General features: G+C 38.9%; 1 long non-coding RNA gene across 1 annotated transcript in view; it reads left to right on the top strand.

Moving 5' to 3' along the window:
• LOC124058728 overlaps window positions 1–19387 on the top strand; it is a 159159-nt gene that overhangs the window by 6983 nt on the left and 132789 nt on the right. The window lies entirely within an intron of this gene.

Below are 19387 nucleotides of genomic sequence, written 5' to 3'. Positions count from 1 at the left end.
CCTTCCCCAAACAAAATTACTTTTTAGAAATAGAAATCGTTTTCTTTCTCTATTCATGCAAGTGATTTGTTGCGCAATGTCACCTTACTGAATAGTAGCGGACCAGGTTTACCTCATGTTTTTTTCAACTCCTCCCCGTGCCTTTATCTAAATCAGTCAATTTATTTCCAAATTGCATGTCGAGTGTAGGAGCAAGGGCTTATGGCAGTATATTAAATCAATGCACTCCTACAGTATGTATTTTGAGAAGGTTTAATTTTTTTCCTCTTTTTGCTGATATTGATGGGGATGCACCTGGCTTTGAGTGTCACGAAGGACACACTGTCACAAATTCGAATCCTGTATATTCATAGAAGAAAGACAGTTGTGAAAAGGGAATGAGGTGGATTAATGGAGTTGAAAGATGCTTTACAATACAGGCCAGACCTTGACTGTCTTTTAGTTGTATGGTTGCCAGTCTGCACACTTTAATTTATTAGTAGCAGAAGGACAGACACTATCTCCAAGGGATGCAATTTAAATTTGCTTCTATGGACCGCCATGAACAAAACATGCACACACTACGCTGGAGGAGAGCTTGAATGTGAGCTCCGCCTTGTGAATGCACATACACAGCATATGTTCAAAAACATGTCAAAAACATCCTGAGCATGTACAGTCACAGTTTAAGGGTATGTGCTGCTCAACACACCTTTTGAATATCAATCTGCTGATTATTCTCAATTAAAAGATGACTTGTTTGCTAAATAAAATAGTGAAAAATACCCATACGCATTATCCTAAATCACAAGGTGCCATCCTCAGTTGTCCTTCTACTAATCCAAAAATCAAAAGATATTCAGTTAGCAAAAGCAGCAAATCTTCACAAGTTGTTTCGAACTGGTGCTGGAGAAAAGTGACTTAAATTATTATCAAAACAACTGCCTATGTACTTCCTGTCAGTGGACCAATCGGTTAATGACTAATTGTCTCAGCTCTATGCCTGCGAGCAGGGACTGTCATAAAGTATGAGCTGTCTCACCCTGTTTGACTGAAGACTTTTTGCTTCACCTTTGAGTGTAGCTCTTCATAACAACTATAAACACTTTTTGGTCGAATGACACAACATACAAACTAGTTTGTTTCAAGCCTGCTCTGACCTTTTGCCCCCAAATTACTTATGCTCAGCTAACATCTTCTTTCCCTGTTCTCTGGTTGTGTGTGGGTGTATGTATTTATTTAAATGATTTACTCAATTACTTATTTTTATGCACTTCGGCATCTCTGCTCTGTCTTGAAGCTTTAAGTTTTTCCAGAAAATTTAGTGGCTCGGTTTCTCTGCTGAAATTGACAGAGTTCATGGTGCTGCATTCATGTGCTTCATTTTAAGTATTAAATAGCAGCATGTCTCCCCAGTGTGTTTGAGGCACCTTGAATGCCCTTAACCAGCACTAATAGGAGATAATGATTGGTGCTCAACAAAAACAGAGATTCATTTTGAATTATTAACAAGTTAACTTTGTAGTGGAGGCACTTTATCCCCGAGGACAAACAGCCCAAATGTTTGCAAAATATAATTAAGCCGAGGCATCTTTAAATGTCATTGCTGCCTGTGCCATGTTTCAAATTGTTCTGCATCAACAGAATTTAACGAGATGGCTAAGGAATCCATTTCCTGCAAGCATGTGATAAGCCACACATACAGTGGAGCACTTTCATTGATTGCCAAAATAAAGCATTTTGTATGCAAATGGGGGAATGGAGTGGCTAAGCTGATTCAGCCTCATGGACACCAAATAATGGTCTTTACAATTAATACTTTTACATGCTATCCATTGAAAATTCTATCTTCCATTTAATGGGTCTAAAACATTCACACAACACATGCCCAGAAAAGAGGGGGAAAATGCACTGTGTTCCAATGGATTAATATGAAAGCCAATAAACAAATAAAGCCATGCACCCACCCCCCCGTGTATTGGTCCCTTTCCTGCCGTCTCATGCTCCTGCACATTTTGGATTAACAGATAATCTTTGAACATGAAGGAAGGTCTGCTAACCCCGAGGGGGTGGGATGTAGTGAGTGAAAGAGAGCACAGGATTGGAGGCTGTGCTGTATTGTTTGAACTTAATGTGCTTGTCTTGTTCTTGTTAACATGCGGCTCTTTTTGTAGTGGCAATACAGCCTTAAATGCCCTTCCTTCACTCTTGCAGGTTGTGTTGCAGGAGACCCACAGGTCTGAATGGATAAAGGGCACTGGGCTAACTTGGGCGTCACTTAGAAACAAGAAGGTTCAATGGAAACCTTTTAACTGCAGGTTTCAGATATTTATTGGGACCAACAAACCACTTGTAGTGAGTTAGTGTAGATGTCATTGGAGCCTGCTGATGAGCCATCTGGTCTTGTCTGTTTAACAGCTGTGTTAAGATAACATGGGGACCTTTTCAATAGACCCTTTTCAAAGGTTTGCCCAGTAGATGGTTATAACAATTTGAGTCTTGTCCTCTACTTTGTCTGGGGTACTTTAGTGTCTTATCCTGGAGGTCCTGTGTCCTCTGCTGCCATCTGTCTTCTGCTCTGTGTGTTGTTTAGATTTCTTATTTAGTGGCATTTATTGTAGTTTGTACATTGTGGTGAAATGATATAACAAGTATAATGAATTACAAGCAATCTCAATTTGCTGTCAGTCAACATTATACAATGTTATGCACCAGAAATTATTCATATAATAATAAATTAAATGTAGTCTGTTCAAATCTCCCCTCATAATTTAATTTTCATACTTTTATATTTTACTTGTGTGCCTTATGTGTCTCTTTTATCTCCTCTGATGTTTCGATCCACTGTGTCTGTTCCTGCACATTTTATTTCGTCCTGTGCTGCCTTTGCTGTGTCTTGTGTCATCTGTGTCCTGTTAAAGGTTACATTTACAAGCTGGGAATACATTGTACAAACCTGGACGTGCACATATTTCAGCCTCTGAAACATTTGTTCGTGTATGGAAAGAAAAGCAGTGATTTTACATGAGAATTGTCACACGGTGGAACAGAAACAAACGCACTGACGAGGGTGAAGTATAGTACAACACCATACAGGAGGTGCACACGGCATTATAGCCCTCTCTTGGATTGGCTTGTATCTGATTAGGCACAACAAACAACAAACTAGTACATTCAGTATATGCTGATATGACAGCTTTAATTTATTTATTTCTTATCTGTTTCATTTGCGTGTTTGTCAACTGGCCATTGTGGCATCATTGCAGATTTTAGATGAATTATTTTGTAAGGATTACTTTGTGAGGATTAGATCTGTCTTTTTAGACCAACTTTGTCTCTTGCTCTTTCAGTGCTTTGCAGTCTTTGTGAATTGTTATATTCTTGGTATTTATGGTTTTGTGTTGTCCATCAAAGTTCAAGACCTCATCTACTATCCCCCTTCATCCCTTTTGTCCTTCACCCCCGCAGTGTGTCAAAAATATGAATCCAGTATCATTTTAAAGTCAAGGACAGCAGCAAAAACTGTTGACAGCAGTGTTTGAAGTTAATGAGAAAGCTGAGCCCCTCTAGAGCTACTGAAATGCGGCGAGAGTGCAACATGGGCAAGAAGGACGATGGTGATGGTACTGACCTTCTGATCAGGTGAGCGTGAGGGGGTCTGAGGACAGAATCCCCTCTCTGCTGCCCAGGCTGAAATTTTGTGCTTGAGAAGTGTTTAACTTTCTCAAATCCCAATTGCACTCAGTGGGGAGCGTCCTCTTTCCCTTTACCCACGGGTTTAGTGACTGCTCTTACGCGTGGGCCTGAGGAGGGGGCGGTTGGTGTTTGCAAGCTGGGGTGGGCTGAGGGATCAATAGGATGGCAGCTTGCCTGTTTGACAGAGTGACATAGGTGAAGTTAAGCTAGGAGAGAGAGAATGGGGTGAGATAGTGAAGGCTATAGATATCTGAGTAGGAATTATCCATGACACCTGGGCTCTCAAGCTGCAACCTTTAAGCACATGATATAGGATCACCTCTATTTGTGGGATAGCCAGAGCAGATTCAGCACATTCAATCCAAGCCATTGTGCTCTGTGAGCTCTCACAGCTGAAATGCATTGTTAGTTATTTGTTTAGAAATGCTTTCATTGTTAAATCCTCCTACCTGCATTGTTTCAGCCAGGTGAATTCAATTTTATTTTGTACCTTCTTTATTTTCTCTTAGTTGACAAGAAGACATGGGAAAATCTCCTTTAAGTCATCCAATGCAGCCCTGTATTTTTCTGCACCGTTGATAATCTGTCATTTCTAATAATCTCCCTCGGCTGGGAGAATGGTGTCAATAAACTGACATGTTAGAAACAAGTGCAACAGCCTTTATCTGTGCAAAAATTCACAGCCTTCTCTTCAAACAGATACAAAAACAAACTCTTTGCTTTCATGTTTTGCCATATTTTTTTTAAAAGGGGATAACCCTGGATGAGACTGAAAATACTGGCTTTCAAAAGGCTGACACTGAACTATTGTAGATATAATGATGGGCACAAGAGATGCAGCAAGTTAATAGAAAATGAGGTTTCAGTCATGGTTCATCTTCCGAATTGAGGCACACTAATCCACAGAGTTATGGAAAAAGCTGACAAAAAATAAATGTATTGAATATTTGTAACAAGTGGCATCAATTTCCTTTTTTACTGTCAGTGAATGAAGATTTCTTAGCAGATTGCATTATTTACTCTGCTCAGAAAATCACAGAACTGTAAAATCCTTGCTAGCATATTACTTGGTGTTCTTGATTTCTGGAAGCGATCCCAACAAAGGCAATGTAAATGTCATCGGTTTAAAATGCCCCATAGTGACAACTTAGCTTTCATCATACCTACATTAATTAAATTTGGCTTTACCATAGACTTTGACACAGTCATTTCCTGCCCAATTGTGTATGCATGAGTGGTTCTGCCTTGGTCTGCTTTCTGATGATAGGCCGATGCTGTACTTTGGGGGAAATAGCTTGAAGTCATCTGAATCTTTGAGAAGCTTACAAGACAGAGTGCAGTTGCATGCAGGGACCTAGCAAGTTTACAGATTCTCTGTGCAACCAGACACAGTGTCTCAGTGAAGTAAGGAATGTCAGATTAACTGGCTATAAGATAATTGAGGAATCCTGCTGTAAGGAGGAAGTACTTTTATGTATTCATCAAATAAAAAGAGCAATTATGGTACATTACTTTATACTTGCATTACTATATACTTACATTTAATTATACTGTCATATAGTACATTAATTAAAACACTGGTCGCTATAGTCTGGATTTTTGAGGTTGATGCCAATATCAGTACTATTTAAGAGTTTAAAATATCTGATAATATACGTCATAGATGTTTTTGATGCTGTTTTGAAAAATTGGGTCCAAAATACTGAGACATTTTACAGTGAAAATATAAATGTATGTTTATCAGTAGAATAAATGACACTTGTATTTGCAAAGCAGACATGTGGAAAGGGAGCCTTACAGAGCAGAGATGCGAAAAACCTTTTGCTCGGACATCTCTCCATCCCATGTACTTGTTGAATAAAACATCTGTCTCATGCACAAGGTAACGGCAATGAGAGGGCTTGTGTTTGCAGAGATGAAACTCCCTATCCTCCACTATGCCCGAGAGAGTTTAGCCTTGATGCATTTTACACCAGCCCAAAAACCTGCGTTGACAAGTTATCTGTGACCTGTGGTGAGAGCGGGAATGGCTGCGGTGAAAATCAATCTTCGCCTCTCCTTTCGCCTTGAATACCAGCAGAGCAAACAAACAGGCCTAAACAATACGATATATACCACATATCAATTACACTAAATGCCTCAGTATCTATACTTCACTGTCCCAGGCACACACCGGTTACAAGGCACACACGCTGCTGTAAGACGATAATGGTGCTGCATTGTTCCTCGCCATCTGGAGGGCTGATAAGGCCTGCCTGTGCATAGTTGATAATGAGAACAGGCAGAGGAAAAGTGAGTGTTAAACATTTCCTTGGCCCATGAAAAAGGTTCCATTAAGTCCACTGACCCCAATTGAATATTAATGAGCTAATTAACGGATTTATTGTTATGCGCAATTTCTGGAGGGGCATTTTTTTCAAGTGCTATTATTTTTTCTAATTATTTTCTGTACTTTTTATAATTGAATCTTTGTAGCTGCCAGCATCCTGTTTGTGCCTTGGCAACAAGAAAAAAAAGCAGCTGGCATCTGTTTTTCCTTCTATTAGCTTGCTGTAACTACAACAAAAAAATGCTCTTTTCGATACCAGTGTTTTTGTCATCAAGGCAACTCCCCATGCCTCCGTCAACGCAACACAAGTCCCAAATGTTACTCTTTAAATGCACCATCTTGCTTATCTGTTTCAGAAATATACGGGGCAAGTGATGTTCAGGTGTTGGATTACAAAAGTGCAATTACTTGGTTTACTGCAGGCTGCGTTGCATGGAGGACTTGACAAAGGTTTAAATGGGCAGGGACAGCTGGGCTTGATAGATAGCATAATCAGCTGATGAAGAGGATGCACTGAAGCCCTCGGTGGACAGCTGGAGACTACATCCAGCTACTCGGAGAGATGGTAACCTTGGGAGGAGTGACTGCTGATACTTTGTTTAATGGACACATAAGACATGGAATGCAGCTTCAGGATCCGCCAAAAGTAGATTGTACTCTTAATTGCGTGATTGTAATTAAAAATGTGTACACATGTTGTACTATGTTCAAACACTCTAAACATTCAAAGCCAATTATTTTAATTCTAAACCTCACCAATCTTGAATACTTTGAAGATAAAACAATCCTCAGAGGAATAAGTGCTAAGAGCGCCACCTTTTGGATGTGTACAGAAAGTGGTCGATTTGGAAACCATCCCAGGACATCCTGGGTGTGCTGCAGGGGCTGCATCTACCAGCTTTCCTGGTAATGACTGGGAATCCCGCAGGTAGAGTAAGCACATGCTGTGAGGGAAAGGACTTGTGAGGTACTCTGTTTCCTGCTACCCTCTTGTTAAGACTGGAATTGACCAGTTGCATCTTCTAGATTTGCACCTGCATTTTTAGAGCTGTGTTCAAGGTCAAATTGGACAGGTTAACTGTACACATTTCAGATCAGGTTTTGGAAGACCAGAAAACCAAAGCTATCCTAGAGCTGAAAAGAGTATCTTTGTTTGAAAGTGATGAATAAGAAGCAGCAGGGGCGATTCTGATAACCTTTATGGTAACACTAATGTAATTATTATTACATTTTGCTGTCTGCCTGTTTGTGTAATTCTGTTTATGGCTGAAATTCAATTCTGGCTTAATAAAACCATCAGTTTCTTTTGGTTACTTGACCAATATAACTTAGAGTAATGAACTCATTTTGCTGTTGTATGGAAATTTTTTCTCATTACAATAATTTTGCCTGATCCACTCGGCAGCCGATATTAAGAGTAAGGCCCTACAGTCATATACTGGGTTATTATGCTATACATCACAAAGTGCATTAGGCTCATAAAGCCTGTCAACAATAAGGTTGGAAAGTTTGTGCCCATGGCCCAGCGGGTTAATATTTCTCCCAAAGACTGACTAGAAGTTTCCTAGCTATAGTGCTGCTACAGAAACCAATTTTCTGCCCAGTGGGAGTTGCAGATTCAATGCCCATCCCCCTTTATACACAAATCCATAATCAACATAGGTATGTTTCACGTCAAATTGGCTACTATATAGTCTGTCAAATTTTATGTAGAGTTTACTTATATTTGTTAAGTTGAAATCTATAGTCAGATTCACTGGACAATTAGATAACACTCATGAGGGAATACGACCCCTCTGTAACTGGAGCATACAGAAAGTAAGTGAAATTAAATCAATTCCAGACACAGCATTGTTTTGTCTTCGTAAGTCTAAGACTATGGTTCACTCAACCTCACAGACAGCCTGAAAAAGTATCCTGCAGTACGATGCCATATTGTCGATTAAGTTAGCCTTTTTTTTTTTTTTAAATCCTTTTCCACACTAAACCTAATGCATGTTTTGGAACACTCCAAACACATTTAGAAGTTAATATTTCAAACTAACCACCATTGTCGAAACTCATTGCAAGATTTAAATAACTGCAACAACACATGTAGCCACAACTTTCCAATAATTTACTGTTAATTTAACAGCATAATTCTAATGGTGAAAGCAGCTACTTACTGCAGCTTTTGGGCACCTGTAGGGAATGAGCATTCCATTTGCGTATAACTGACATCCCTTGATAGAAGCCACAATTGCCCTCGTGGTGGAAAAGTGAGTTGTACTTGCTCCAGAGAGGGGACAAAGATCAAACAACATCGCATGGTAATTGTTTTGCAAACTGCATGTCAGTGTGAATGTGCGGCACTGAAAAAGCCTTCTTTGCACAGCGCTCTAAGGCGTCAAATGTAGTTCTGAAATAGCTTGATGCTTCTTGAAGAGGGTAATCTTTTGTAACAATCAATTACAATACATTTCCCCCCTCTCTCTAGGCACTAATAGCTCTTGTCTGTGCACACAGTGAGGCATGTCTAGTAAATATACACTGTTTTCCTTTTAAATGTCTTATAATATGCATGGGGAACACAGAAACACACTATGATAGAAGGGTCGGGCATCAAAGCTGGAGAAGCAATTCAGCTGAGTTTCTCAGTCAAAGAAATGAGAATGGAGCAGTTTGTGGCTTTCCTCCCATTAGCCAGATTGAATTACTGTGTTTTACTTTTAAGGGCCATCTGTTCTGGTTTAAGTCATATTTCTAAAACTGTCATGTTGTGTGTATGTGCATGTGTGGAGAATGCTTGTGGGAACTTTTTTTTTTTTTTTCCTGAAAAAAAAAAAAGATGCGTAAAGACTTCTGTGACATCTGCGACTTGCTTGGAAATGCTGTTGCAGTTTGCAGGCATTTCAAGACATAGGTCCGAGTTACTTTGCCTGGAATCACTTGGATGGTGATATGGCTGTATTGACAACTATGTGCAGTCAACAAATTATTCTTCTGAAGAAACCTAATTAAAGTACACCCATCAGATTTCATGTGTTTTGCAGTGTAACACAAGACACAAGGTCTGTCCTTTTGCTTTCAGATTCAAAAGCGTACAGATAGATACTGTATAAAGATAGAGAGAAAAGACAGTATAGTGGGTAAAGCAGATAAAGAGATCAAGTGTTGGGTCAGACAATATGCAGCATTGCAATATGAACTAATTATTCAACTGCCAGACAGTATCAAAATGAATCTGGAATTGCTTTATAGTCTGTTCTTTTTTTTAAATTCACAAGGACTTTCTCTGATCTTTAACCAGGCCTTTCAACATTTTCACAAGACAACTGTCAGCTTTGTGTGGTAGCATACAACTGACTGTTTGCTAAACCCCTCCCCCCATCATTGATTTCCAATAACAGCTTAACAACTGTAACTAGGCAGAGCAGGTTGTCAAGTTTTGGATTTCTGGCCGTCTTGATGCAGTGAACATAGAATTCTAGTAGAAAGACTGCAGGGGTCGCAAGTAGTAGCATTTCATACATTAGTTTGTGGGCTTACAGGTTATACTGAAAACAAAAACTCCACGTGAACAGTAATGTAGTATAGGACTCTGACTCTGACCTAGTCTTTCGTCTAACCTTAGAGTTGAGGATGTTAAACGTTAAGCAAGATTGGGTTATGTTTGCCAAAATTGTACCTAGCTCTTACTCGAAAAGTTTTTTTCTGAATGAAATCTTTGTCAGTGATCTTTTATTTTACCATGTCAAACTTATGACACTATAGCTAGCCAGGTCTGGGCTGCAATGCAAGAGCAGTCTTTTTTAAGCTCTAAGTTTACTAACCTGTCAGTTCAGTTGGCAAAATAAATTGTTGCTGGTTAGAAGCGAGGAACCTGCTTTGGCTCAACGATGCATTGTTTCAAAAATTACTAAGAATTTGCGGTGGTAAATCTGCCACTGTTCATCAGTATAAACTGCATTCTTGCAGTTGGAACTCTTGACAGGTGTAGCAGCAATGGGTGAGGGGCTTAGATAATGGGCCTTTAGTCTGTTTAAGTTTTGTACTTATGTCATGTGTAAGCAAAAACAACCTTAAAATGTCTACGAAGCTCTGAAATGTTGAATAATTTAGTAACTATTCTATAGGTTGAGGTTACATGATAATTTAGGATGCCAAGAGAGCTTTTAATTTAATTATTGCTCTCAGGCATTAATTTCTGTCTTGTCGTATTCTCCTGTTTCTGAATTGAAACGCTGACATGATCCTATACAGTTTAGGCCTGGAAGAGCCTCTAAAATGTCAGTGATCCACTGTGCCGTTGCAAAGATGGAGGTACATGTCTTTAGGCAACAAACCATTTCCCTGCCAGCAAAAAGAGTCTCCAAAACAACCTCTCCACAGCCCAGCAGGCCTTGCACTGTCACTGAGTCCCACGATTGAATTGAATGGTCCACAGATTACTCAATTATTTCTATATACCAGCCTTCCATGGCAGACTAAAGGACTATTATTGGAGAGACTGAGACCATAGGAACTTATTACATGTGTGACCTTTTAAAGCCTTTCACTGTGATGGATCTCAGGTGAGAATTTACTGGAATCAATTTTTATCTGAAGTCTCGATGCTTGCTCACCAGCCCAGCCCTGTGTGAAACATTCACTTAATAAAAAAAAAGAAGGAAAGAGAGAGACAGCCCCTTGACTACTGGAAACGGGCACCATTTTAAAGTACCCCAAACGCCTTTGCATCCTTTCCTCCCAAATTAAAGAGACTTTGAAATAGAGGACTGGAGGAAGTGCTGGAGTATTGTGCTTAATCAAGGTAGAAATACAAAGACAGAGCCGGTTCCCCAAAGGTTCACATCAAAAGGTGCATCCCACTTTGTGAGCTATTTAATCAGTTAAAACACAGATGGCAGCCTGCCGCAATTAATTAATCATATATGAGGCATCCTGTACCTGCTAGCAGAAAGTATGTCAGTGCTACAGAGATCTCATTTGGATTTTATTGTAATTATGTGCCACCAGAATAATTGCTGAATATGAATAGGGGTAGCTTTGAATGGTATGTTAAACATAATGTATTGAATATGAACTGTTGTTCAGCCTCTGTGTGTTTTATTACTGCTTCATTGTGGCAGGGTAAAGGTCAGTTACTATTGTTGCTGGATGGTATGAACATAGCTACATAGCTAGCAAGAAATAGTAACTCTCAACACACGGAGTTGCTATTTCATTAATAAATTGTCAGAATTTTTTTGACAATTGTGAGAAATGTTAACTGCTACCATGAAACCCTGCTACAGCTTCTGTGTGACATTGGTGGGATGGATACTTATTTCTGTTGGTGCTTGCTCATTTTGTTCATCTTTTCCAGAGTTTACTATTACTTAACTTTGGACAGTTTAGCCAGCAGACATTCATACTTTACCAACCTTTTGTTTTACCACTACATTCCCTTGATGATTTTGTCCAAGTGCTGTGTAGGTCTCACGCTCTCAGGCTGGATTCTGTCTATGTTGGTTAGCAGTGAAAGTTTAAGCATGACAAGACATACATTTAAAAAGCTGGGTGTCATCTGCGTAACAGTATAAACAAGTTTTGATCATCAAATCCAAAAACAGATAATAACTAATGTAAAAAAACACGTATTACTTAAATATTGATCAGCCGAAAATGTAGCATTGAAGCAGACAGCATGTACAGTAGGAAATTATGATTGTCTGTTTCAAATCAAAAAGCTAAGCTAATTAAATGTTCGCAATAAAAGTCCTAATCCCTATGAAGATTATAGTGGAATCTGTCAGACTGCAAAATAATGTAAAGTCACTGCTCATTTTAGTCAAAATGTGTTGAATATGAGTGAGTTCGTAATGCCTCTAATGCCTTATCATCATGGTACAATTTTTAGCTACCAGTTACATCCACCAAGCACCCCTGAGAATATTAAAATGATTTTCTAGATAGCTTGATGCAAAAAATGATAGACTAATAGAAAAATAATTAGAAAATGTTGTTAGTGAAGACGTGTTTTTATTAACTGTTGTATAACTGTTTGAGTGTATAGATTATTTTTCGAAGGTCAGGATGTGACACATTTACACATTGTGACACCTTGTCTACATTGGAAGCGCAGTGTGAGCAGTATGTTAGCAGAGCAGTCCTCCGTTTGATGCATTAGCACAGTATTGAGTGTAGGTCACCTTTTGGCAGTGCTAAGAGCCCAACGCACAGTCGCTGCAATGACATGCGTGAAACAGAAGAATAAACTTGGAGTGTAAAAATGTGGTTAATTTAAACCTGAGTGCATACCGTTGTTCTGATTTGGATTGCTTTATGATTAATATGTTGGCATAAGGGGGGAAAAATTATTCTAAAAAATAAATTGTTGACTTTTTGTGACAATATTGTGTGATGGGGGTAACTTTAGTCTGCTTGCTTTGCTTTTTCCTTCAGTTCTCTTCAGTCCTCTTTTCCCAAACTCGGATACATACACTCCGCCTCTGGTCTCTGTTTGCACACACCTGCACACTACTTGCTCTACCTCGCCTCTTTCTGTTTCTCTCTACCTGTGTCTGCTCTGTTGACTTTCTTTGTCAACAGGATGTTTAATGAAGTCGCCCAAAAAACACAACCAGCGTTTCTGGATTTTTCCACATGTGATTCTGTTTTCACAACAACAGGTGAGCCGCGTGCTGGAGGAGGCTTGTTGTTAGTGACATAGTTTCTCGAAACAATCAAAACCAGTGTGGTCCTAAATGACACTGCACCAACCAGGTGCACTTAGAATCCTAAAACAGCAGCACAAGTAGGTCTAAATTGAACATGAACGATTGCAACACAATAAGTACATTTACAGGAGTGGCGTTTAACCAGAGAACTCCTCTCTGTGTTTCTCTGCAGAGTATGTGCAATTGTCAGTGGAGGAGTAGCACAAAGGGAGATTGTTTACTAGATAATTGGTCACAAATGGCATTGTTCTCTTGGATGGAGCGAAAAAATATATATTAAAAAATGCTGACATGGGTCACCAATTGTACCTGGGTGGCCCGTCTAAGTAGCTTAAAGTCTATGGGTGGGAAACACACACACACATCTGCAAAAATAGAGAATAATAATATGTGGTGGTCAATGCAGATATTGTCGTGGGCTGCCACAAATAAATTAATGTTTGGGAAACACTGTAGTACATGGCCTACAAAAGCACATACTGCGTTTTACATAGTGATGGAACTGTGAAAAGGATCACTGAGACTTGAAATGTGTATACATGCTTTGTGCATTTGTGAATTACTCTTGTGAATAAATTAAGCTTATATTCCAGTTGTTCAGTGAACGAGCATTGCTAACAGAACACAAAACTGATTTTATAGTTGATGAGAGTAGTCAGCAGTACACTGGTGGCAGTGGGTTGTGGACTGCTAATTTTTAGCAGTAAGTTTTAAATTTTGCTGGGGATTAACAAGCTAACTGCCCTTTTAGGGTGTATTTTTTTTGTCTTTAGATTTATTTTTTTATTTATTTTTGCTTTGTTTAGCTTGTTCTCCTTATTGTGGACAGGTCCTGCTATCAGCTAATGCTAAGCCAGTGACTAGGTCAGTATATTGCTGGAATAAAATGGACTCCGGCAGACATTTAATCATCAAGATAACAAAAGGGGTGACAAGTATCAGAGACTGACACAGTGGACATAACCTTTTTCTGCTCACTGGACGCTATCAGAGCTAAGTTCTGCTGATAACGATGGCTTGTAAAACATTGTATCGGCCAAACTCAAAACTAGCAAACTAAGCAACAGTTACGTACAGTTCAGCCTATTCCACACTCTCCTTTTCCTCTCTGTCACTCTTTCAGATACTTTTTGAGCTCAGTTTGTTTGGGACATTTTATATGCTGCTTCCACCCGATCCCACAGTGTGTATCCAGGACCACAAGGAGACTGCATCAAAACAGAAAGATAATCAAAAATAATATACTCAATACATCCTCTCTGGATCATCCATACTCAACAAGGTGATGTGTCTTCTCTCTCTCTCTCTCTCTCTCTCTCTCTCTCTCACCATTCTTTAGGAATGGAGAAAATTGCACATGTAATAAAATCCAATTTTGTATTTCATTCTGAGAACTACAATAAACACAAAACAAGCAGTAAATAAGCTTTTCAAAAAGCTGATTACCAAAGCAATTTATTGCCAAGTCCAGGACTGTGTTAAAGAGGAGCAGCGCTGGGAAGTGGAGGGGCCCACATACCAAATCTTCTCTCCCTCAAGCTCTTCGCTTTCCATGTTATTAGCTGGGCTGCTTGGTGAGGAGCCAATCTGATCAACTTATTTTACTATATAATGCTTCAGCTCCCGCTGAAAGCAGTTAAGAAAGGATTGTGATTGAGGTCATCCTTGCATCCATCACAGCGGTAAGCGCTGCTACGTATATTACCAAGGCCTTTTTTTCAGTGTTTGGGTTAGTGTTTTGTATTACAGACAAGGGGCCATGTGAGCCTTGATTTTTGTCAGGGTTTGGATCTTGCTGAATTAGATCACTACAGTATAGTGAAAACCTGCACTCAGTCTTCACCTGCAGAGAAATACACTAATGATACAACATCCCTGCTATCTAACACTCATTAGGTATCTTGTTAGCAAAGTCCAGATACTGTCAAAGTACTGCCAACGTGAAACCATATACTTCGATTACTGTTTTACTCTCCTTCACTGTTTATGTCCACACACTCAAAAACAAGGAACAGTAATGATTTTAAAAATGTTTTTAGGTTTTTGTCTGCAGCATTTTGTGCAGATAAATTAGCTCAAACTTTAGGTAGGGAATGGGGCGAAAAGTAAAAAGTCTGCATAATATTTTTGAATATAAATTGAGGCAGTGATGGCACGGGAGAAAATGCTATGTGGGGATTATTCACAGTTATATAATGTTAGGAAGAAAACCAGGCGCTTCTCATTTTGGTCACTTATCCTTCATTGTAAAGGTCTGTATATTTCATTGCTGCTGCAGCAGCTTAGGGGATACATTTCAAAGCAGCAAATAAAAATTGGCTAAACTTCCAAAATTAGCACTTCAAAGTCAAACATGATTTGCAGCGAGGGAAGGGGTGGAAGCAGTGTGACTGTGAAAGTGCGTTTGTAAAAGCAAACTGTGTGTGTGTGTGTGTGTGTGGTGGAGCTGATGTACAGAGTTCAGCATTAGGCCTTAGAACCAATTTCTAGGCAAATTGGTTTCATTTAAGAATGAGATCACAGAGTAAGCAAACCTCTTTCAGGGCAAGTTCATGCATCTGTAGCCATTTATTTCAGTTTTATATGCATTGCTTGGCACAGGCTGTTTGTAGGTAGAATATGCATAATCTTAGCCGTGGGCACCATGCTATAGTTAATGTGTTCACATTTACCTGTTATTACCATGAAGTTTAATAGTTTCTCCCATTTCATTGCATTCTGTCAGAAAGAGCTTCAGCAGTAATTTAGTATTTTGTTTTCTATATTCCTTCAAGCACTGTTGTGGATTCAGTGCTAATCAACGCCACATGCAACTAATTGCCCTCTCCAGTCTCTGCAAATAGCACAAGCAGGCCCATTAGACATCAATGGAACATATGTTGGGAGTTTTTGAGTGGGTGTGAAATTCAGTATATTTTCAAGGGGGGATAATAGTCACTTGACCACAGTTAGCATCTCTGCTCAAATTTTCATTTATTTATCATATTTTGAAACAATGCTGTAGCTTTGCCTTGGAGGCTGTAAGGTCACAACTGTCTGTTGAAGGAAGGGATACTGACTCATGAGTGGAGAACGTAGAATATTTATTCAGGTTGCTATATAGTAAGTGCTAAACATACAGACACAAAAATACATCAACCAACATCACTTAGTTTTTAGATGATCAGTTGTTTCCTGATTATTCATAAAATAAGTAAAATTTCACTTATACACACTAAATGATACCTATATTATATATTACATCACATATTACATTAATAATACATTCATGGTCCCCACAGGATGAATCCGATTGACTTGGCGAACCATGACTCTTTCTGGCAGGTCATAGTTTTCACTTATTCAGTGATATAGCTCAACATCTGTATTTTGTGTTTCGTGCAGAGTGCATAATTAGTCAATGTTTGCATGGTAACACTAGCCTGAACATCAACATGTTAGCATGCTGATGTGAGCATTTACCTCACAGAGCTGCTAGCATGGCTGTAGAGTCTTTGTAGTCTAGTTTTGTTAATCCATGTGCACTGTGTAAAATCAACAACAAATTTACATGGGATAAACAATAATTGTGATTCATATTTGCTGAAGATTAAAAAAGGAAAATGTTTGGGTCTTTCATCTTGTCATGCAGTCCAGTATCCTAGACATTATGTCCTTATTGTGCAAATCCGCAGACCATATATACATTTTTTCCCCCCTGTGCTGACTTTGAGTGCCAGCTTTGAAGGCACTTTGTCCATTATACACTGTAGCAAAGCAGATAAAGGGTGTGGTGGACAGGTGTCGGGCAAGTACAGCTATCCATAACCTTAAAAAAATCGTTTTAGTTGTCTAACTGTAACCATATCTCAGCAATAGTTTGTTGGCCATAATCATGAGATTTCATCAACTCGTACGCGTTCAGTCTGGTGTCATGACTATAAAATCTCTAAAGGTCCTATTTGTATGTTACCCTGTTGGAATTCTTGTAATATAGTAATGTTATCGTCTTCATTAAACTTAGTCAGAATGTGATTCTCTGACTTGTATAAAACCAACATTTCTAGGCTACAAACTTTCTATCCCATTACAAATGTAGTGTATTGTAGGATAGAAATGATTGTCCAGAGCTGTTTGGCAGATAATGATTAGAATTTCCCACATTGCAATAATGAGGTTGATTCCTTGCCAAGAGTTGGACGCCGCACCAATTTAGGAAATACATTGGCAGGAGGTTACTTTGAATATTACCTGAAGTAATCAAAATGCATGGCCAACAATCAGCTTCTTCTCCCCGAAAAAACTCTCATCCATAAAATTAAATTCACTATAATTAGAACTGTTGTGGTGTTGATGGTCCAGAATAAAACAGAGAATCACTAGTTTCACTTATCTGCCTTCCTTGTGATTTTTATTCTATGTGCACCCTTTATGACCACGCTCTGCTGACAGCTGTCCCTATGTCAATATGAATGTCTGTCAAGAGAGATTATACATCACATGAATCGAGGCAGATAATGAGCAAGAGGGAAGGGCACTTTTTAACACCCCCCCCGTGCGCAACATATGACACAAGCCAAGCTAATTAAGCAGATGCCATAATGCAGTAATCAGGAACACAGAGGAGGTTTGAGAATTCACAAACTTGAGTCATAACAGCACAACATTTGGTGCTTAAGAACTTCTCCACCACCACAAGCAGATGGGAATGCCAAGCTGCAATGCATGTGTATTTCTATGTGTGTGTGTGTGTGTGTCTCAGTAGTATTTGTGTGTGCATGTCTGTTTGTTACCTTTTTCTTTCATGTGCATGTGTTTTGTTATATTGATGGCATGAAAAATGTCTTTGTGAACATGAGCGCTTATATGTAAGTCTATGCATGCGCGTGCATGATAGAACACATACACATCTTTGAATCTGTGTGTGTGTGTGTGTGTAATATACAGCTGGGAACAGTGTTACCTGGTGAGGTGTTTTCCTCATTATTTTTCCAGAAAATGAGCAATCAGCCATATTGCATGGGGCCTGATTGTTTCCTTCTGTAAATCAATCCAGGAATTGCAATTAAAATGTTCTTATGTGGTATAATTGATGTCTACCTAATCCTTTATTTGCACACCTGCTGGTGAGTCTGAATTTTTAATGAATTTCTTAATAATGCTCTTTGTACACTTGATTTATGTGTTAGTAAATTCTATTGCTGTCCTGTGTCCCGCTAATAGAAAAGTGCGTACATAATGCCATGCGTGGGTTGAAATGTTAGGTTTACTTAATTTCACCAAAATGAAGAAGAATAGTGTTTTGAATAATAATAGATAATGCAGCAGTGGAGGTTAGACAAAGTAAATGTTTATGACTGTTCTGTTGCATGCCTGTATATTCCAAGTCGGTATGAAGCTGTAACAAACTGTGACCAACTCTCTTAGCTTGCTTCTTTTAGTATGATTGCATCACTGTATTTGGGGCGGTTGCATCAAACATAAACTAACTGTAATGTGTGCCAGATTTATAGGCCTGATTTACAACTTTTGTCTTTTTAGCACACTTTTTGATCTGTTCCTCCAAGCATTGATTTGAACTATGAAGCCCATGGCGAGACAACGGCATCATGCAGTTTTCCAGGCAATTTACAACACCACATTAAATCAAAGCTGTAGTGACGACAGATGACCAACTGCATGTCATTTCGGTTTTCAGGGTCCAGCATGTCACATGAGGTCTGGTAATATGTGATGTCATCGTAGCAGAGTGAAATTAAAGCCTGCTGAATGCCATGTTACCTGTTGTTGAACTTGAACTCAAAATCTAAGATTTGTTTATTTTTCTAAGCTGATCTCATTTGTTTTCTGCCCAGAATTTTGTTAGGACAGACATTTGTTCTTTCAAATTAGTTGCCCTTTTTTCAACATGTTTACAACAGCTGTTCAAAGTAACTAACATGACAGCAGTGTTGAGATTTTAACACGGCAGATTAATTTATATAATTTAAATCGAACTAAAGTGGCTCTAAAACACTAAATATAAAAAACTAAAGCTGGAATCAGTCTTTTTTCAAACAAAAGTGACAAATTCCCACTTTTTTCTCTATTTTCCATCATTGTAAACAGAATATGTATGTGTTTTGGACTTTTGGTCAGACAAAACAAGCAGCTTAAGTCTTCTTATCTAATTGTTATAAATTGCTGAGCTTCTTATCTAAAGTAAACCATAAATTACCAGCAGTATAATTCAAATCCAGAGTTGCCCCATAAAGATTGTGTGTTTCAGCCTGCAGTCATAAACTTCTCATGCACCCCCCCCCCCCATAAACGTCAGTAAGATTTGTGGAATATTTTGATATTTCAAGATGAAATCCTGGTACAGGTACAAAATGATTGCTTGATTGTTTCATCAGACTACATGTAACAAGTGAAGTCACTGACATGAACTATCACTTGATGGATCATCTGAGTATTTGACAGCTCCACCAGACTTATGTCGTTGGCTCATGGTGTGTGTATCAGTCACACAGCTCCATAAACAGAGTCTTCTGGGAAAAGTACTTTTTAATACACCTGTGCACCTCTGTTGCTGATGAAGTTGAATGAGCTCAAACTCAATGAGCATTTATTTTCTAATTTATTTGCTGTTGCATTTCATTTCCAGGCCAATTCACTCTCATAATCACATGGCAATTAGTGAAGCATCAATCGCAGAGAGCAG

This window comes from Scatophagus argus, chromosome 1, assembly GCF_020382885.2.
Source record: "Scatophagus argus isolate fScaArg1 chromosome 1, fScaArg1.pri, whole genome shotgun sequence".
Lineage (NCBI taxonomy): Eukaryota > Metazoa > Chordata > Actinopteri > Scatophagidae > Scatophagus > Scatophagus argus.
The sequence above is the reverse complement of the archived record's forward strand: the minus strand, read 5'-3'. Positions and strand labels throughout refer to the sequence as shown.